The sequence below is a fragment of the Callithrix jacchus genome, chromosome 1 (genome assembly GCF_049354715.1).
Source record: "Callithrix jacchus isolate 240 chromosome 1, calJac240_pri, whole genome shotgun sequence".
NCBI classification, from domain to species: Eukaryota; Metazoa; Chordata; class Mammalia; order Primates; family Cebidae; genus Callithrix; species Callithrix jacchus.
In genome coordinates, this window is record NC_133502.1 from 19098603 (window position 1) to 19121223 (window position 22621).

The 22621-nt window shown below is 39.8% G+C and overlaps 1 long non-coding RNA gene across 1 annotated transcript in view; it reads left to right on the forward strand.

Moving 5' to 3' along the window:
* Nucleotides 1-22621, forward strand: part of LOC128930267 (uncharacterized) — a 110096-nt gene that overhangs the window by 72889 nt on the left and 14586 nt on the right. The window contains exon 3 of the long non-coding RNA XR_013519463.1: nucleotides 540-591. This is a non-coding gene — a long non-coding RNA (uncharacterized LOC128930267). The remainder of the gene's footprint in view (nucleotides 1-539; nucleotides 592-22621) is intronic.

The window sequence follows — 22621 nt, forward strand, 5'->3', positions numbered from 1 at the left end:
CCAAAAGAGGGAATGAGGTGCAATTTCTAAGTTCGATTAATATTACAGTAAAACGTGTCATATAAAAAGAGGATGTCACTTTAAAGATTGAACATACTTGATAGCAATGCAGCGATTTTCTTCAAGAACTAGGAATCTAAACATAACAGCAATGGCATGAACTTAATTATTAGAAGCCATTTTAATGTCCTAAGTGATATGTTGCCTTTGCTTTTATGGAATAACCTGTAATATTTCTCAAATAGCATGGTTCTAATTGTTATTTTAGCTTCCTTGTCATTAGCCCTTGGCACTGCGATTTCCTCTATAATCTGGTTTTTTCAAAACCTTTGGATCTCCTTGAAATTGGTTTAGAGTATAGCATTGATGTTTCCAATGGTGAGAAACCTGGAGCCACCCTAGGTTTGATATTTTGCCAAGATCTTTTCTTCCTCCCTTAATTGTCATATATGTGGTTGTAACTTGAGGTGTTGCTTCACTCTTTTAGTTAACTGGTCTGTCATTTAGTGATTCAAAGCTTTCGTGTCTTGTCTTCCCAGAATGGCAAATGGACCTCCCTGGAGTGGCTGGGGCATTCAAAGTCTCTATCCTGTGAGTAATGATGATAGTTATCAGCAGTGATAAGCTTACTTTGGGGATGTTAACTTTTTTCATTTAATCTGGTTTCTACCCTGGAATTGCTTCTGCTTATAAGTTTATAAGCAACTTATAAGCAACAACTGTGATGAGTTTTTCTGACTTCTTCTTTAAAAACCTCTAGGGTAACGTTTTTGCGCAAAACTCTCCTACCTTAATTAGTTTGCTGAAACATTAATCTATGTATTTCTTTGCTAGAGGACTCAAATTCTGTAATTGTTTATAGGCCTTCAAGCCATCTGTAGAGTTGAGAGTTAATGTAGAGTCTGGCCACTAGATTAGTTTAAAGAATATGGTCTGTAATGAGAAAGCATCCAGGAAAATAGGAATTTATGATTCAGGAAAGCAGCACACGGGTGTGCCCTGTGTTGACTACATTTAAGCAGTTGTTAGACCAGTCATTTTATTCTTCCTGTCCTCCAAATCTGCCCACTTCATCTCCTTTCTGTTACTACTGTTTGGTACCATTTCCATGTCTTAAAAATCTTGATTATTTTCTCTTACTCGGGATTTATTACTACTTTCTCTTCCATGAAAAGTTATGAACAAGCCAATGAAAAGTAGTTTTCTAGGACATTTAACTTCGCACTACAGATGATACATGTTACATGCCACTCAGTCTAGCCTGATCCTCACTCTTCCATATGCATCCTGGCGACAAGGCACTTTGTTATGCACCAGCCTCTTGCGTGATTCCTGCTTCCTCCTATTGCCCATGAAGGGCTTCCTGCACATGTATGTAGACAGCACACCCACCCATGAATGGCTTCCTATCCACCTGTATAGACCTCACACCATGAATGGCTTCTGGCACACCTGTGTAGATATCGTACCCACTGAACAGCAGTAGCAGTAGTAGTTCAATCTCATTTCCTTACCTTCTCCCCTGTACTGCAAATAGCAGTTACTAGGCTGCTCTTTGTCTTGGAGGTATGCACCTCTGGAATGATTGCACCTTCTGGAATGGAAGGTGACCCATGGGAAGTCCTGACAGCAGGCTCTGGGTCACTTGTCATTTGGACAGGGGATTGTCTGGATTCCATACACTCTGGGCAGGGAAGAAGGAACAAGTGGACCAGAGTGGGTCCCTCTGCATCAGGAGAACTGTGGCAAGGACCAAGCTTGCTGGCCTCTAAGGGTGATGCTGATACTGCTCCGACCTGGGGGCGTATACGCAGGGACCATGTGACATTTGAAGTAAGACCAAAAAGAATAAGATTAGTCACATATAGGAGAGGTGGGGTTGCAAAGTGAAGAGAGAAAGATTTCCAAGCTGAAGGATTATGTGAGAAGTCCTTGAAATAGATAGAATTGGGTGGCTCAAGGATCAGAAAGAAAGGCAGCATGGCTAATTTTGTTGGGAGGTGGGGAGGGAGCCAGATTTGAATTTTGAATTTTAGCTGAAGTGCAATAGAATCAATGGAAAGTTTAAGGCAGGGAATGGCATTATTAAAATCATCTTTTATAAGCTCTTGTTTTTTGGTGACTAGAGAAAGTAGGCTGAGCTAGGATGTATGATAGAGATGGAGAGAGACTGCGGGTTAGAGAGCTGTAGGGGCTATAAATTTGATAAAAGTTGGTAACCCAAGGAGAAGAGACAAGCGAAATTTCCTCAGAGTTTCTGGCATGTGCAACTGGGTTGATGGGGGGATATTGAAGGGGAATCAGCATTCAGAAGAATGTTAGAATTTCAGTTTTGTGTAGGATAAATCAGATATGATTCGAGACCTATTGGAAATGTCAAATAGGTGGCAGAGTAAACCAACATAGAGCTCTGCAGTGCAGTCTGGTCTGAATGCACAGAACAGTATTTAAAGGAATATAGATTTATTTCCCAAGAGGTGGTAGACTGAGAAAAGAGATTGGAGTCCAGTAACAATCCCAAGAAACTGCAGCTTTCTAAGATGTAGAAAGGGAAAAAGAGCTGGCGAAAAAACAAAACAAAACAACAACAAAAAACCCTGAGGAACTATCTGAGAGATGGCAGGGGTGCCAAGATCCTACATCACGGGAGACAAAAGAACAGAATGTTTCACCAAATAGGAAGCGGGGAGTCCTTTATGGTGCTGATGGCAAGTCCAGTAAAATGAGGAAGAAAAGTTGTTTATTGGATATCACAACAGAGATGTCACTGGTGACTTTAGATTTTGTTGGAAGGTAGCGCTAGAGAACTTATTCCAGTAAGTGGATACATGAATGAGAAAACAAGTATAGGTAGCATTTATAAAATTGACTTTTCCTAAACTTCATTATAAAAGGAGGAAGCAGAAGTTATTTTCAAGCAGACAATTTTTTTTAATTGTGGTTTTATTTTAGTTTTTGTGGAGAAACCCGGTGTATATTTTCATGCTAATAAGAATAATTTAATCCTATTTGCAGGAGGAAGTTGAAAATGCATGAGGGAACCTCTGTAGTTGATATCACAGGATTTCTGAAAGGAGCTCTATGGAGAGAGTAAGCTTGAATAGGAGGAAAAAAGCTCATGTAAACCCTGGTAGTTTGTAGGTGTGGCAATGGACGGGTGAGAGCATCCTGAGCTTATGGCTTGCAGTTCTCAGTGAATACAAGACCACTTCCTAAAGAAAGGCTGGACAAGAAGGCTGGAGCGTTGCTGAGATTGCAGCAGCATTAATTTCAGTCTTCTTGGAGAGTGGGGAGAGAACTGACCATTGAGAGTGAACTGCGGTTGTGAATGATGAACCTAAATTAATTGTGACACCAATTTCTCAGTTGTATAATTTCCCGTAGGGAGAACTGGGAGCTTGATAAGTGGGTACAAAGGAAACACTAGAAACCAAGGAGTTTGGGATGTTTACAAATGCATGATTTAAATGATGGGGTAAAAGAAGGAGAGAGCGACAATGTTTTCTTGCATAGAAAGGAAGCAGAAGGGTTAAGAATGAAGTTCGCTCTGTGAGACTGAAGCTGAGTTCTGTGCAGGTTGTATGTAGGATGGAATGATAGAAAGCTATGGCTGAAAAGTGGAATATTTTGATTAATGATTTAGAGCAGAAGCAGTCCAGGGTGGATGGCAAAGGAGCGTGGTTGTGATACAATGAAGGGAAGATAACTTTAGTTTAGGAAAGTCATTGAGCCCGAACGTAACATTGTCAGGGCAAGTTCACATGGATGCTGAGGCAGCCTGGAATTACAGCCAGAGGCAGCGCAGATGAAGGCTCCAGCCACAAAGAAGTGTCTTCTCTAATGAGGAATGTCTCAGAGGTCGGGAGATGACAGTGATGGGGAGCTTGAGAGGGGGCAGGGCAGGGTGGTCCCTGACTCAAAATAGCCAAACACGTGACAGAGAAAGAGCAATGGGATCAAAAGCACAGAGAATACAGAAAGTGAGACTTCTGCTCCTACTTTCTGACCTTAGAAAAAAGAATGGAAATGCTGAAGAGAAATGATATCTTCAGAGATTCACAGGTTTTCTGTAAGACGAGGGAAATGGAGGGACTATTGTGGCAAAGGGTTGACGATGTTGAAGATGTAGCCAAGTGGCTGATGACTAAGAAGAAGCTCTGGAGAGCATTGAGTCCATGTTTGGGGAGAGGGGAGAAATGTAGGTTTCTTGAGGCAATAAAGGGGCAACAGTAAGGGATGGGATACATAAGGTTTTCTCTCTCTTGGAAGACCCTGGTACCTGGGCTAACACTTACTCTCTGGCCTAGGAGGGATTTCTGTCCTAGGGGTCCATGGCCTTTTCTGTGGGTCCAGTCATGCTGACAGCTGCTGTAAGCTCAGCCATGGTGATGGGGTCCAGCCTTGTGTTGGAGGAGTATTGGCTGGGAGAAAGCCTGACTGATTGATGTGATTGATGCTGTGTTTTTCTCACTTTTTATCTACCAGTCTACCTGTGTCCTTGAGGCTCATGATCTTGGCAGCCTTGTGGAGTTGAGAAGGGAGTGCTTGGTGTTTTGTTAATGAACAAAGTCCGCCTAAGTGTTTCTCACTAGTACTGTTAACATTTTTTTTTTCTGAAATGGAGTCTCACTCTGTTGCCCAGGCTGGAGTGCAGTGGCGTGATCTTGGCTCACTGCAACCTCCACCCCACGGGTCAAGAGATTCTCTTGCCTCAGCCTCCTGAGTAGCTGGGATTACAGGTGTCTGCCACCATACCTGGCTAACTTTGGTATTTTTAGTAGAGATGGGGTTTTACCATGTTGGCCAGGCTGATCTTGAACTCCTGACCTAGTGATCCACTTGCCTTGGCTTCCCAAATGCTGGGATTACAGACGTGAGCCACCGCACCCGGCCAATGTTGACTTTTTAAAAGAATGAAATTCCCATCATTTGTAGTCAGGTATTTCCTCAGTCAGGTCCTTGTAAATGGAGGCTTCACAGACTGTTTCAGGTAGCGATATTACAGAGCCTACATTACTGCTGTCTGTAATGTAAAACACTGGATTTGGAAGCAGTCACTGACGGGTTTTACAGGTGGTTCTCCTGCACATTCCATTTCTCTGCTAAGTTACAGCCCATCATTCATGTCATTCATTTGACCCGCCTCGCCTCCAGAAAGCTTACCCGGACATTTTTACTCTACTATAGGGTTTCTATAATCTTTATTCCCCTTAACACAACTTTACACAGAACCTGACACATGCTGGGAAGGGTAACAGATCACATTCATCTTAAATACATATTTATTTTGACTTTCTGATCTCTTAAACTGTGAGTTCCTTGAATTCAGACTGTGCTCTGACATCAATTTCAGACAACTGCTGTGAAAATTGAATTAAATATTTGAAATTGCTGTGTTGTGAAAACTCTGGACATCATCAGGGTCTGGGTCACTGCTCCACGCATTGCTTTAATCACCCTGACTACAGCTTGCTGATTCCCTAACATTAAGATTGCAACATGTGTTCCACAGGACCATGGCTTCTCTGCTGAAGAGAGCAGATACCAGCTGCAACCGTATTCAAGGCCATGGATACAGGTCTTTTTAGGAAGCAGTTTCTACTCTACACATGAAACTTGTTTGGATTGAAACTCAGTTTTAAAGCGTCCTCTATGTAAACTGATGAGTGCAGGCTTTTGACACTGTCTCCCTGTGTGCTTGATGTCCAGATTTACTGTCTGATCTTGGATATATTTCAATGAAATGAGACCACTAATAGTAGAGGAATAGATATTTGTGAAACAGTGTGACAGCGATAGCAATTATAAAAACAAGAAGCACTGCATAAATGCCCTATACAGTAATAGCTGCAAGACTTAATTTGGAGTGGCTTTTCTTTATTTGCCCAATAAATTATATTTAATTATTTACTATGGCATAAGACTTCCAAGGGGAGCTAAGGCATGATCTCCACCTGTTTTAAATACTGTGCATCTCCATTACAAACTTACCCTTGTGAAACATTAGAGTCTCAGTATCCATGTTAAAGCTAATGTTTAACTGGAAAATGCATCAGTTAAATTTATCTTTTAGATTTTATGTAAAACACTTGCGTGCTGGCACTTTGCATACCATTAACAGAAACTAGAATCCTATTCTTCTTTTCAAAGTTCATTTTCTTTTTCAGTATCATGAAATACCAAGCTGAACTTGACCCCAAACACGCTCTCAGTTTCCAACTGGATATGAAGATCATTTAAGAGTCATGTGTGAGTCAATTTCATTGAAAGAGAAGGAACATTTAAAAACTTTTAAGTCCTTCTGAATTGCTTATACACACATTTAGCAATTCAGTGATGCAGCAGGATGTGTGCAGACTTGGGTAATCAATATAGCTTTAACTGGACATGAACTTTCTTGTCCATTTTCCTCCCTCACACACTAATTGCTATATTTACAATTAATTTGTTGCCAAATATATTAAGTGGACAAATGGGTCACTCTCTGTCTGCATTTTTCTTACCCAGTCACAATTCATCAAGAAAAAAAAAGTTTGGCTGGGATTCTGAAACTAGCACACTAAGCTATAAATGTATACTTAAGTTTGCATGTTAGAATACATCTTAGCGACACCATAAAAAGGAGGGAGGGTAAGAGGTGCACACTTGGAAGTAAAAATGTGACCACAAAGAAATTGGGATTACAGCGTTTGAGGAATGGTGGCAGAACAGTTGGCATCAGCTCTTGTCTGCCGCAGTAATCAGGATAAAGAAGCAATTTTCCATGACCCCAAACTAAAATTGGAGTCTTGCTTTGAGAAACTCATGCTTACCAGTTCAGAAGCACGTAACATGCTATAGAGTTTTTAAGAATACTAATTTATCTCAGATTAGTGTATTATAAAATAAAAGTGGACAAATATCATATATAAATTATTTTTTCAGGTCTTTATAAAAATAGGCCATGGCCTCATTTTGGGGACATAATTTTTAATGCCAAGTGAAAACTCTGTAGAAATTCTAATTACAAATTTTCAAAGTTTTACAATTATTGTATGTGTGACATATGCATGCGTTGAATATTACTATTCGCCATGCTTTATGCTGCTTATTGAATATGTGAAGTTGCATTAAACAATCTTTGCTTTTGGGAGACCAAGTTCAGTGTGAGGGGCAGACACTAAAAGTAAATATTCCAAGAATTGATGAGAGAGTCAATACCAGAATAAGGATGCTGTTTTTCCTTCTGCTCTCTCGAGCTCCCGGTCTTTCTCCTTCTCTCCCCTCTCTCTCATTCAGGATTTTTAGTTACAGAAAGGAGGTCATGGAAAGTTCGACATCTTACCCCACTGCAGTTGCTGTAACAGAATATTGTAGACTGAGTGGCTGTATAAACAACAGAAAGTTGTTTCTCCTAGTTCTGGAATCCTAAAGTCCAAGTTAACACTCACAGGTTTGATGTCTGGTGAGGGACTGCTTTCTCATAGATGGCTGTCTTCTTCTTATATCCTCAAATGATGGAGGAGGCAAGGGGTTGTTTTTGGAGGGTTTTTTTTTTTAAAGAAGAGCACTGATCCCATTCATAAAGACTTTGTCCTTATGATCTAGTCACCTCCCAAAGGCCGCACTTCCTAATACCATACAATCTTGGTGTTCGGATTTTAATTTTCAAATTTTGAGGGGACATAAATATTTAGCCCATAACATTCCATCTGTGATCTTTTAAAATTCATGTCCCACTTGCATGCAAAATACCATCCCAGTGGCCCCCAAAGTCCAAACTTGTTCCACGGTCAACTTGAAAGTCCAAAGTCTAAAGTCTCATCTAAATCTTGTGTAAATTATATATGAGAGAGACTTGAGGTATCCTAAGGCTAATTCCTCTCCCGCTGTGAACCTGTGATCTCAGGCAAGTTGCATGCTTCCAAAATACAATGGCGAAACAGGCATAGGATAGGTCTTTCCATTTCAAAAGAAAGAAATGGGAAAGAATGGAGTGACTGGTCTCAAGCATGCCCTAAAAGGCTCAAGAATAATCTCCTTTGGCACAATGCTCTGCTTTCCACTGGCACAGGTGTCCTGCCTTCAGCCACCTGTATACACTAAGGTGGGTGAAGGTTTCACCTTTGCAGTTCTTCTGTACAGGAATTGGGCCTCCAAGGATCTTGGTGGCCCTACTCTCATGGCTTTGCTGGGAGCAGCTCATGCTGCTGTTCTCATGAGTTGGAGTCTGTTGATGGCAATGTAGGATTTTTCTAGCATGAACATCAAAATTCTTTGTCTCTACCCATTTCCCAGTTCCAAAGCTCTTCTTCATTTTAAAGTATATGTGAAAACAGCCTACTCCAGTTACCAATTTTCTGCCTTAGTCTGTTCAGGCTACTACAACAAAATACTATAGACTGGGTGACTTGTAAACAATATGCATTATTACTGCCACTTCTGAAGGCTGATATATTAGTCCATTCTGATGTTGCTAATAAAGACATACCCAAGACTGGATAGTTTATAAAAGAAAGAAGTTTAATTGACTCACAGATAAGCATTTCTGGGGAGGCCTCAGGAAACTTACAATCATGGTATAAGGGGAAGCAAACATGTCCTCCTACACATGGCGGCAGCAAGAAAACATGCTGAGTAAAGGGAGAAAAGACCCTTATAAAACCAACAGATCTTATGAAAACTCACTATCATGAGAACAGCATGAGGGTAACTGTCCCTTGATTCAATTACCTCCCACTGGGTGCCTCCTACAACATATATGGATTATGAGAGCTACAATTCAAGATGATATTTTGGTAGGGACCCCTCCAAAATCTCATGTTCTTATATTTCCAAACACAATCATGCTCATCTAACAGTCCCCCAAAGTCTTATTCCAGCATTATCTCAAAAGTCCAAGTTCAAAGTCTCATCTGAGACAAAGCAAGTCTCCCTTCCTATGAGCCTGTAAAATTAAAAGCAAGATAGTTACTTCCTAGATTCAATGGGGGTACAGGTATTGGGTAAACACACCCATTCCAAATGAGAGAAATTGGCCAAAATGAAGGGGCTACAGGCCCATTCAAGTCTGAAATCTAGTGGGTTAGTCAAATCTTAAAGCTCTGAAATGATCTCCTTTGAATCCATGTCTTGCATCCAGGTCATACTGATGCAAGGATTGGGCTCCCATGGCCTTGGGCAGCTCCACCCCTGTGGCTGTTTAGGGTACACCCTCCATCCCAGGTGCTTTCACAGGCTAGCACTGATTGTGGCTTTTCCAGGCACAAGGTGTAATCTGTAGGCAGATCTACCCTTCTGAGGTCTAGAGGACAGTGGTGCTCATCTCACAGCTCTACTAGGCAGTACCCCAGTGGGGACTCAGGTTTTCAACCCCACAATTCCCTTCCACAGTGCCCTAGCAAAGATTCTCCATGAGGGCTCCAACCCTGCAGAAAACCTCTGCCTAGACCTCCAGGCATTTCCATATATCCTCTGAAATCTAGGCAGAGGTTCCCAAACCCTAATTCTTCTGTGAATCCACAGGGTCAGTACCACGTGAAAGCCACCAAAGCTTGGGACTTGCACTATCTAAAGCAACTACATTAGCTCTTTTAGCCATGGCTGGGACAGAGGGCCTTACATCCTGAGGGTGCATAAAGCAGCAGGGCCCTGGGTCTGGCCCACAACATCATTTTTCCCTCCTAGACTTTCAGGCCTATGATGGGAGGGGCTTCTGTGAAGTCTGTGAAATGCCCTGGAGACATTTTCCAAATTGTGTTGGTGATTAACATTTGGCTCCTTCTTTCCTATGCATACTTTTGCAGCCGTCTTGATTTTCTCCTCAGAAAATGGATTTTTCTTTTCTATTGCATCGTCAGGCTGCATATTTTCCAACCTTCTATATTTTATTCTCTGCTTCCTTTTGAATGCTTTGCTGCTTAGAAATTTCTTCCACCAGATACCCTAAGTCTTCTTTCACAAGTTCAGAATTCATATAGTATATTTGCTTTGAGTGTCATATTGCTTTATTGCCTAACTTAAATGAGATCTGTTTTATACCATTGTATATTCAGGCAGAATAAAGAGAATGTCAGTATTGTTTAACAGGTATAGAGTTTTCAGTTTGCAAGATGAAAACAGTTCTGGGGCATGGTCAAAATATCCACATGGAAATTTCTTCACAAGTATTTTTCCTTTGTTGCCAAATTAACAAGGCAAAATGTTTGGACTAAAGCATGCTGTGAGGCCTGCTATATATTACTCTATGAAGCAAAACCCAAGTTTGTGATTCTAGGGGAAGATGAAACCACACATATACTTCAGCATTATAGGAAGTAATGCAAGGAAGAAGGTGACGGGGAAAGACAGATTGAGTATCTGTGGGTCATCGATATGGAAAAAGGAATGCTTTGTCGTGTTGCTTAGACCTCAGTCCTGTAAGCAGGGCCACAGGCAGAGAGCAGACGTTTGTTTTGCCTTCACTGCCAGTTTTACCTACAGGCTCACATTTACCTCTCAACCCTCTCTCATGAGGTAGATTTCACTAGTCATAGTTTACAATTAAGGAAATCTGCCCAAGGCCATTCAGATACAAATTTGCAGAATTTTCAAATCACCATACTTTTTTATTACAAAATGCATAATTTTAACCATATTTCATGTGTTTGTGGGAGCATGAATGTGCATAAATCTTGATACATGTATAAGACAAAAATGCACAATATGTAAGCACATCTGTGTACTGACCAAAAAATATGCTTCTTATATGTATTTCATTTGTCTATAAAATTATAATAAAACTTCCAGGACAGTATTCAATTGGATCATAATTTTTTCATCAAATGTTGCTTAAAATATCAACATGTGCTTTACTGTCAACTTAATTAGGTCTTTGGTGAAAATTACAGAAATGTTTCATTCACTAATTTATTGTAGTTTCTATTTCCTCAGAACTGTGCCACTTGGTGAACATAATAAGCAGATTGTATATGTTTTCTATTTAAAATGTTTATAATTCCCCATATATTCCATATATATTTCCTTTAATTTTCAGGTAAGAGTTGTAAAATATATTTACTAGATATATGTATTATTTTATTAAAATATAGTATGTTGCATGGGATTAAAAATTTTTTTTACAAAAGCACTAAAATTATAACTTTCATAGATTATAGACTTCTTTATGCACAATAGTTATTCATAAGCGAGTCCAAAATAAATGACGACATGCATTTTACTCTTGAAGGCATTTGGAGAGGGTATCTTTACAAATTCAAGCAGTGGAATCTGCTAAGAATCTGATTTTATTGTGTATAACTCTACTTAAAATTTAATCATTACCATAATAAAGACATCATTATAGAAAGATAATCCAAATGGTAATTAAATTTTCTATTTTGTTGCTTCAAGGTCAACATGGTGGCAGAGCAGCCTGTTCCTTTCTTTGCTTTGTGACATTCCATTTCACTGTGCTAAACATTCGTAGCGTAGATTGATGTGGCTTTTGGCCTTGCTCTCTGAGCTGGATCTGAATATTGGTTAGTGGCAGTGAAATTAATGAGCTTACCACTCTGCCTCATTCTCCACTTCCCTCTTTAAATAGTAATTATAGTGACACTATCCATGTTATTGTGGTTAAGCATTTCCATGAGAAAAACCAGTTGTTCTTCTGCGATTAATATTTCACCTATAAAACCAGTCTACAAATTTAAATTAGAAAAGATACAACCAATAACACCGATATTGTAAACTTGTAAGTAAATTTGAGAAACAGTAAAAACAGTGCCGCCATGTAGTGTAGTGCAGATTGGGCACTGAACAATTCCAGAGAATGCCATCCACATAGAACAGTACATCTTCATGTTCACTTTACTAATGAGTTTCAGCAACTTACAAGTAACTCAGAAAAGATACAGTTGTGATAAGCTGTGATAAGCTAAAATTCACCAATCTATGAATAAATACTTTGGAAATAGTGCATTAGAATTACAGATGACAACTAAGTCTTAGAGAAAACTCATCTCTGGTGTTGAATACTGGGTATGACAGTTCGAGCAGAGAGAGCAGCTCCTAAAGGTGATATAAAAGCAGGTGACTAACAGACTGAAAGTTTACATTCCATTATATAGGAGTGACGGTTCACAGGCGGGTTCTTTTTTCTTCTACGCTGTAGTTCCTGTATTTGTAACCAGGAAGTACAGATTTTCTTTATAGCTGGGGCCTGGGCTGCAGGCAAGGTGCATCAATTGCTCTGAGCCGTTGGAATTAACTAAATGTGTTTATTTAGAGACAAATTCGTCCATCCTGACAGATGGTGCACTGAATGTGACATTGTCTGTTTTTTAGAGTATACTTTCTGGGCTTCAAGTTTTTATTTAGGCCATGATATCAGGTGCTCTAAAATTTTACTCCTTAGTGATAACAAATTAATTTTAAGCATTTTTATTTTGTAATTGGAGGCAATTTCATTGAACCACATATAAAGACCATTATAATTAGGATATATCAACTTAAAAGAACAATGACATTTTGCAGAATTTGCCTTTCCTCTACTACGTTCTTTTAAATTCTTAAACATCCATTTGGGTTTATTCATTGGCTTTCCCCACTAAAGAGATAAGTAAGTTTGCATTTGTTTTGCAGCTGAAAATAGTTCAGCCAAGAGGAAAGAGCTGAACCCCAAGGGAAGGAGAATGAAGAAAGAGTCCAGGACATGGGGAGCTATGCTAGGGTCCTCGGGAATCTCAGAGACTGGTTTCTCTAAAAACGGTACCTGGACATTCCAGACCAAAGGCTCTCCCAAGGGTGAACACCTGAACTCCCACGGAGTGCTGTTACTCTCTGAAATGCCTGGGGCTATAGCAGTCACAGGAATGACCCAGGAAAGAGGATAGAACTGAGGACTGGAGGTCCCAAAGGTAGGACTGTGCCTCTGTCTTCTTTTTACCGCATGCCTGGGAATATTCCTTACATCTGGTAGCTGCTTAAGAAATGTTTTTAAATGAATGAATAAATATATGACTGCGTTTCCACACACATTGTCTCATTTGATTCTGACAGGCTCCCTTGAATTTTATTTATTTATTTATTTTGTAAGACTCTTGAACTTTTTATTTTTTTAATTATACTTTAAGTTCTGGGGAACATGTGCAAAATGTGCAGGCTAGTTACATAGGTATACACGTGCCATGGTGGTTTGCTGCATCCATCCCCCCATCGTCTACATTAGGTATTTCTCCTAATGTTATACCTCCCCAACCCCCGACAGGCCCCAGTGTGTCCATGTGTTCTCATGGTTCAATACCCACTTATGAGTGAGAACATGTGGTGTTTGGTTTTCTGTTCCTGTGTCAGTTTGCTGAGAATGATGGTTTCCAGCTTCATCCATATCCCTGCAAAAGACATGAACTCATCCTTTTTTATGTCTGCATAGTATTCCATGGTGTATATGTGCCACATTTTTTTTATCCAGTCTATCATTGATGGGTATTTGGGTTGGTTACAGGTCTTTGCTATTTATTTTCATGCATGCTACCAAACACCGAGAAGGCTGACCAGTGTGATTAAGAGTATATCTCTGACATCAAGTAGGCATCTAATTTGCCAGTATGCTATGGACACATAAAGGTATGTGGAATTAAAAACGTGGTTGCATCTAACTCTGTGGGTGTAAGGGGGTAGTTGGGGGACAGGAGGAAGGATTTGCTGACTAATGCTATGTATACCTGGAGTCTTGAAAGGTAACCAAACATTCTTTATAAGTAAAGGAAATTGTTTCAAGAAAGAGGCTCCATGTCAGGGCACACTTAATCACCTAGGGAGATTACAATAAAATGCAGATAATTCGGATTCAGCAGGTCTGGGGTGGGATCTGCAGTGTTGCATTTCTCATAGGTCTTAGGTGATGTGGATGCTGCTGGTCCATGAACTGTACTTTGAGTGTCAAGACTCCAAAAAGTCACATTTAAAGAAATAATCTATCACATGCTGATCATTGTCTCCAAAGTGATGAGCAGGTGTCCATGGGACATGCAAGGTGGCAGTGGGATGGAGAGAACACAGCTTCTTTTATGTTCATGTCAACTTCCAAACGTTTCTGTTTTTGTTTATGTTTAACCTACATGACATATTTAAGTGATAAAACATGTACAAGACAGAATTATGTATCAAATTTTGAGTACATGTTCAATTTTTTACTTACGAGGAGGTTAATGCTAAAAGGACAAAATGAGGGGTGTAGGCAGAAACGCTGTAGAGCCCAGGAAAAGGCAAGGCATAGATTGCTAGCTCGTTTTTCAGATGAAGACACTGAAGCTCTGAAATGTCAGCTGATCTGCCCGAGTTCACCGAGCTGAGGCCTGAGACAGACCTTTTGACTCCAAGTCCAGTGCTCTTTCCTCTCCTCTGTGCTTGGGCACTTGGCTAAAGAACAGAGCCATAAAACAAATCAAAGCGCAAGGGGAAGAACTTCACCTACAAATGCACTTTTCTTCTGACCTCCAATAAAACACAAGCAGAAAGAGAGAGTTGCAAAAGCCAGATTGTCTTACATAAGCATCTCATTGGAGATAAAACCTTCCTTGCTGGTGTCATTAATCACCTTACCTCTTCCCTTCCTCTAGGAATCCCTGGTGACAGAGCAACCGCAAGCTGTTTTGTGTCTGTATTGCAGCTATCTCAAGATCAGTTAGTATTTTTCACAGAGTTGTCATGTAGGAAGACGATAGGGGATGCTGACAAAGTCAACCGTTGAGAGGCCACAGTGTACAGCTGGGTAGCCTGTAAGACACTGGCATGGCCTCCTCACATCTTACAGTGTCAGTCTGAGCTTTGAATGTGGCCATTTATGATTTTATGGTAATGAAAAAATGAAGCCAGAAACTGGGAGGCAGGGGTAGAGAGCGACATTAGTCATGGAAGTACTTGCTTTGTTAGCTCCTTGCAAACAAGATGAATTCAATTTTAACTTTGCAGAAGACCTTTAGCAAGTCACCTCCTGAGAGTCAGACCCTACAGAGGTACTGGACTTGCCTGCCCAGCAAATGGAAAATGAAAAATACATGCAACATTGACAAACAATTAAAAAAGCATTTGGAATGCATGTGTGCACTCTCCTTTGCCTCTGTATCCAGAACTTTCTCTTTTGTTATTTTTTGTTACTTTCTTAAGCCCTGCAGGCATTGGAGGTTTGAACTTGCAAGCTATGTATGTCATTTCTTCCTTGGACCTGACATTTCTGACTGAAGGCTTCTCAGAGAATAGACTCTCATAGTCCTTTATCACTTTGTGTATTGAATCATTCTTGAATACCTCACCAACATTATTATGAACCACTCTAATTTACTCCTGTTGATTGATGATGGATCAATTGATTCACTCATTCAGTTATTTGGTTATTAACTTTAGCCAGCAAGCCTTATCTGGTACTTGCCAAGTTCTGGTCATGGTGAGAAATGCAAGAGAAATAGAATAACTGCTGTGCTTCAGCCACGAAGAGTCCCGTTCTAGTGGGGTGGCTGATAAGCAGGTAATCACAGTCCAATGGGATACCTGCTGGCATGGATAGAACCAGTGATGGAGAGAAACTGGTTTTTTGTTTCTTGTGTTTGTCAGCAGTGGGAAATAATACTTCCAAAGGGCTTTGTGATTTCTGGGGACACCAGCAAATGCAACAATAGAGGAGAGGAAAGTGGGACTTTCTGAATATTGAGTTGGTTATAACTTTATTATATATAAATAACTATATGCACACATAATACCCTTGCCTGTATATACACGCATATATGTATGGCTCTGCATACATATATAAGGACACATAATACTTATATAAGAAATATAAAGTAGTCAATCTCATAGAAGCAGAGAGTAGGATGGGGGATGCCAGAGATGAAGGAGAGGGGCCTATGGCAAGGTGATGGTTAAGGATGCAGTTTATGGCAAGGTGATGGTTAAGGATGCAGTTTATGGCAAGGTGATGGTTAAGGATGCAGTTTATGGCAAGTTGATGGTTAAGGATGCAGTTTATGGCAAGGTGATGGTTAAGGATGCAGTTTATGGCAAGGTGATGGTTAAGGATGCAGTTTATGGCAAGGTGATGGTTAAGGATGCAGTTTCAGTTATGAAAGATAAATGAATTCTGGACATCTGGTATTTAGCATAGCACCTATAGCTAACAACATACATGTATACATATCTGCATAGGCACATATGCACATATATACATCGGTACATATACACACATTCACATATATACACAGACACACATGCACATACATACTTAGACATGCAAAATACACAAGTACACACATAGTACATACATAAAAACGTATTAAATGTTTTTTATGGCAAGGACATTCATCATAACATCTAGTATCTTAGGAATTTTAAGAATACACTATAGTATTGTTAGCTATGGGCTCTAGAGATCTATAGATCTCTAGAACTTCTGTATCTTGCACAACTGAGACTGTGTTCCCTTAACCATCACCTCCTCTTGTCCCCCTCTCCTTCGCCCCTAGTAGCCTCCATTCTACTGTCTGCTTCTATGAGTTTGACTTTTTGATTTCACTTATAAGTGAGATCATATAGTGTCTGTTTTTCTGTCTGGTTCATTTCTCCCACCATACTGTCCTCCACATTCTTCCATATTGCTGCAAGGATGTCTCAAAAATTATTTTTTCCCAGATATCCTGAGGCATTAATATTTCCTTCTTACAAATAATTAGATTAAAATGTAGAAATTCTGAAAACTTGCCAAAGTTACTCTCAATCCATACAGTTTTGGCTCCAAAGCCAGTATTTCTGAAAGCATTTCCTTAGAATGAAGACACGACACCCAGTCTATAGCACCTTACTGTTGTGATGGGGTTCAGGGGAGCCCTCAGTTCCCCTGAGAACACGTTTCTCCAGGTTCTTGGTCTATCACTCCCCAAGAATGGGAGAAGAGATCCCGGTGCAGTGCGTAATAAATGCCGGACTCAAAAGTGTTTGTAGAAAGTGATTTATTTAAGTAGAGAAAGAGAAACAGGAGAAGGACAGAGAAAGAAACAGCTAGCTCTCACACTGAGCGAGAGGAGAAGCCGCTCTCACACTGAGTGAGAATGTTTCCCAGAGAGGGAAAACGAGAAGGAAAGCTCCTCTCACACTGAGTGAGAGAATCCAGAAAGATGGAATCCAGGAGAGGAAAGCAGCTTCCACACTGGGCGGAAGCCACGAAGAGGGTATGGAAGCGGGATCCCAGGGGGGAAATCCAGGAGGGGAAAGAGAGCTCCCACTATGTGGGAGGGGATTCCAGAGAGCTGGAAATCCTGTGTGGCTGAAGGAGCAGGGGAATTTATCCTGGAGAAATTCCCACCTCCCCAAGGTCCTCTGGCCAATGAAAGGGGTTCCTTTAAACTTCCGCTGGGGTGACTGACTCTTAGTTTCTTCCCATGCCAGTGAAATTTATACATAAATCATTAAATCTCCCAGATGGAGAGAGATGGGGTGGGGGCAAGGCGCTGAGAAGTTCTTGCCCTTAAAACTATGCCCCCTTGTGGAACCGGAAAGAGAACATATTCCCTCATTACCGTAAATGTTTTAATTGAGTTGACAGAAAAGCAGCACGGTAGTTGCTCTTCCAAGCTTTCTTGGATTACATGAGCTACTTGCTTTCTTCCTTTTGCACACAGATTCTTAGATTCTGGGTCCCAGATCCTTTCTGAGATTCTGGGTCCCAGATTTTTTTCTTAGATTCTGGGTCACTGTAGAAATATAGCACAGTTCTTTTCCAGCAAGTTAATCTCTCAGCAAAGGACTACTCAGTCATGCCAAGGAGTGACTGTCTAGGTAGCAAATGTTTCCAAGTTAGTGATTCTTCTTAGAGCATTTGAGTCTTAGACAATTCAGTTTCAAAGATTCAGAAATCACATTTTTTAATGTCAAGAGAGCATGCATTGTATTATGCCATGAATGGCTCAGTAGCTGTCAATCTGACATGTTGAAAAAGTATTTTCATAGGTAAGAATGGAAACTAAGAGGCGTTTCAACCTAATGACATTTTCAGGGTTTTACATGCAAAATGTATGCACTCTCAGGTCTGAGGTTTGAGAAGCGCACTTACTAGAAGGAGAGGGAAAGGAGGGGCTCAGTGAAGCATCAAAGGCCTTTCCATTTTCCCAGCCTATGGAGAATACAGTTTTTTTCAGCATAACTCATAGACCACCAGCTTGCCCCAGGGCACCTCAGGCTGTTTCAATCCAGCCTCCAGTCCTCCTCCATTTGGTGAAAGTGTAAGTGTGGAAGAATAGTGTCACTGCAGAAGGTTCCCTGATCGTTTGGGCTTACAGTGTCTTAGGTACTTGTGATACATGATGCCCAAGTTGGGGAGCAGAACTATCCACACCAGAAAGTCATACTGTCTCGGAGAAAAGTCTTGGGATCTGGACTGGCGTCACTTCTAGTGGGAAATTGTGGATGAGATGCTGGAAGCCCAAAAAGGCAAAGGCAAGTCGTCACTGGCTGAGAAAACAAGGGATAGTGAGAGTTCCCTGGGAGGCAGGGTGGGAAAGCTCACAGCTCCCGTGGGCTGCGCGTGTTCTGACTGGTGGCCCTGGCCTGGTCTCTTGGGGCTACTCTTCCTTTTAAAGCACATTTCTCAGATTTATCCACAGCTTCTGCTCCACATTCCCCCAGATCCCCACAGTTCATCATCCTTCCTCTCCCACAGAGGTTCTTCCTTCCTTTTTTCTGCATCTTTCCCATATGTTCTTTCATAATAGATCTTGATGGTCCAAGTTTTCTACAGTTGCACTGAATGGGATTTTCTTAGCAGGGAAGACTTTTTCTGCAAATATTACCAGAAGCATGGAGAATGGGAAGGAGGGAAATATTTTCATTTCTTTTACATTTTTCATTATTTATATGATAAAGAGAAAAAAATTCACATTGTCCTATTAAAGCATTATTCTTATTATCTCATAAAGGGAACCTAGCTCTAAGGGAACCTACATAATATACCTTGACATGTGGTATATTAGAAAAAAGCTCCACATTTCTTAGAAAAGTCATTCAAACACGTTAGTATCATTTTGTTCACCTATGGAGGCATCTCCAGCGCCTCTAGATGAAACTGAGGTCTGTCCTGTCTGTGGCACTGTGCTTATCACATGCTTCACTTTTAACATCTATCCTATTATTTTGCATTTATACAATTTTGTGTTTTCCATAGTAGTCTTTAAATTTCTTAAGGGTAGAAGTGTTGCTGATTTCACCATAGTGCACTGAGGGTTAAGCAAGATATTAGGGAAATAGAAGTGCTTAATAAATTCATGGAAAAATCTCTTAAAGATCATAAAAATACTTCAGTTCATTCAGAGGTTATCGAGCATTTAATATGTATGAAGTAGGTATATGCAAAGTTACATAATTTCCCAAATTGACCAGGTTGGGGAATTTTTGGTGTCTAATCAACCGAAGCTTCAACTTTGCCATTGCATAAGACAAACTATTCTGGGATTTATTTCAGTTCCTATGTGACTGTCACAAATTAAGTGAACTGTAATAGTTGGTGTAATCTCTGGTTCCCATGTCCTCTTCTGAAAATTGGTGAAACAGAATTATTTCTTTGTTCACATATAGCACCTAAATTCTACGCTTTTGTGTGTAAGAATGGTATGCAGATGCTCTAAGAAGTGGGAATATTTTACTATAAAGCTGCACCATGCAGGTTTGTGAAAATAGCAATTGTGTACACATATACAATTAGTCATAATTCTATAAGATAAAAACTTTTCTCTCACTTTTTTAAAGAAACCTTCTTAGTGACAATGCAGAATACCGTCAAAAGCAATTTCTAAATTGCTCAGACTCTCAGACTCAGTACCTTTAGTAAAATTCAGTGAAATTTTTCTGCTCTTACTTTAGGAAGAAGAAATTGGAAAATCACTGTTAGCAGACAAAGAAGGAAAATAACAGTGTATCTTAACCACAAACATACCACCAAACCGTGGTGTTTATTTCAAAAGGGCCAGAACCATGTAGTTCTGAAAGTTAGGCTTTTTTAAAAAATAGAATCTGCAAGGACAATACTCTATGTTCACAGCCTGCATCTCAGTGATGCATGTGTGGGCACATTCCTATCATGTTAATGAGGCTTTTGCCACTGTGTGGCCCCTGTGACAGTTGGATCCACAAACAGCAGTTCATCAATTGATTGCAGGTGTTTCCCCTTGGAAAATAAAAACTGCATGTTCATACCAGGAGGTGAGGGAAAATCAATTTTCAACAGCCACACAATCTGGTGAGTTCTGAAATATGGCTTTGGGAAGCAAATTCTCTTGCTGCTGATTTCATACATAAGTACATTCTATTTATGAAGTATAGAGGCAAAGACAGGAATATTAAACTGAAATTTATAATACAAACTGAAAATTAACTACAGTACATCTAGAAAGGGCCAAAACCTTATTTCCTAATTAATAGAAAATAAAGTTTGAAAATATTAAATGTCAGTATCCATAATTATTCTTTTGGAAGTCATTGATATCCACATTATATGAAGTTCCTCTATAAAATATTCTTTACAATTTGACCAAAAACATGCTGAGTTTAAATTTAGGCAGCTGCCCAGTAATGTCTGTAATCTTATATTTACTAAGTGTGAGATTTCATTGTATATTTTATTTGATCTCTCCAATAGACGCTTGACTCAGTCATGCCTCATTGGGCCTCCTGACTTTTTCAAATGTGACTTTCTTCCTGGTAAACTTCTTTAGACTTTTAGTGGAGACCTACTTTTTTCTTCCAATTGATCTGCCTGCCTTTATCCTTTCTTACCACAGGGTGCTGTAGATGATCCCACCAACACCATCTTTCATCAGCATTTTTCACACTTTGGACCAGCTGTCTTAGGTTCTAAAGAAGAATGCTATTATACCCAGGAAACATAATTTCTAAAGTTGAAATTTATTCCTGGGAAAATAACAACACATAATGGGCTACTTGTGAATGGTAGTTTCCATGTTCAGTGCTAAATTTACAAATATATTCCTGTTGAAATACTAGTTGAAAGCCCAGAAACCTAGGTCTAGTTTCCATTAATGTTTCCTGGTTTCTAATATGTTAAATATAAGAATTAAACATTTATAAGATATCTCCATTTTCCCAAATATACACATCTCAACTTCAGCACTACTGACCTTTGGGACCAAGTAATTCTTTATTAAGGTGCTATCCTATGTATTGTAGAATGCATAGCAAATCACTGGTCTCTGCAAACCTGATGCCAGTAGCAACCCTTTCCCTCACCCTCAGAGTTGTGTCTCCATGTGTCTCCTTGGGGCAAAATTATCCCCAGTTGAGAATCATTGATCTGGAGCCCTCATGGAGGAAAATATTCCACTTTCCTCTCCCTGGGCATATATTATAACAAGTGGCAGTAGGAAATCAAGAAACAGAAACTCATTTGCTCATTTCCTCTGCCAAATTTTGAGGACCATGTCAGTTTGAGAGAGAGTATTCTGAGTGACTTTTAGTTAGGACCAGGAGACATATCTCTTACTGGCTGTTTTCTTTTTCTCACTATTTCTGTGATTTTGAACAAGTTTCTAAAACTCAATACTTTTGATTCCTTATTTACAAATTAGAAGTATTGACAGAAGAGAGTGTTCTATGTTCTTTATAATATAGTGAATCTCTAAGGCCTACTTTATTCATTTGTTTGAAGGATAAATTGCGATACATGCAAATGAAATCAAAAGTTTATGATTAAGATGCCTGTAGAAATGCAAGAGCTACCTGTTCATGTCATTCCTCTTTCTGGCAACCTGTTTCCTTTCCATCCCTCGACAAGCCCAATGTTAAACTCATTCTTTCCAGAAGCACTTTCTCAGTCAGGTTGTCCGTCATTCCAAAGTGTGTAACTCTTCTTTTCTAATTTTCTTCACAGCCAGTTTATGAGCCATTCAAGGAAATAAGTCTGATTACTTTGGAATCACACCTCATTTGGAACCCCAAATAGAATTACATGACTTGGTCGTTCACTTAATTCACTAGATTTGGTTTCAAAGACTTCCAGTATTTCCAACACGAAAATCAATGTTCAAAAGATGATTTGTCACCTTTGCCTAAGGTGGAAAGATTGTGCCGTAGGCTGTGAGGAGAATGGCAAAGGGTACATTTCATGTGGTTTTCAGGCACAGAACCTTGAGATACTGAGTATCTTGGTAGTAAAAATAATCACTTTGAAGGTAGATGATTATGATTTGAGTTTAGTTTGAGTTTGAACAACTTATTGCACAATTTTTTGTGTCACATGTGTGTATGAGGTTGTGTATTCTTACAGATCCATTTTCCTGTTAACTTGTGGTTCCTGTCCTCAACTTTCTTCTTCTCCTGTTCTGCATGCTCTCTTGGTTTAGCCACCACCTTAGTTAAACCCGACACTGTTTTTAACCTGTGCTTTCTCTGACACAGTTCAATGTGGCCAAGGTGAAACACACATCCCCTTGATAGTTTCGCTTTAAAGCCATAACCAGGAACCTTAAGTCAGCTTTCAGTGCTGCCTGACAACCTTCTTCTGTTCATCATAGTTCATGGATGTATTTTTCTTTGAACCTAGACTGTTCTTTCTTGTCTCCTTTCCTTTTTTTAAACCCTTCCTACTTTCTCTGTCAACATTACC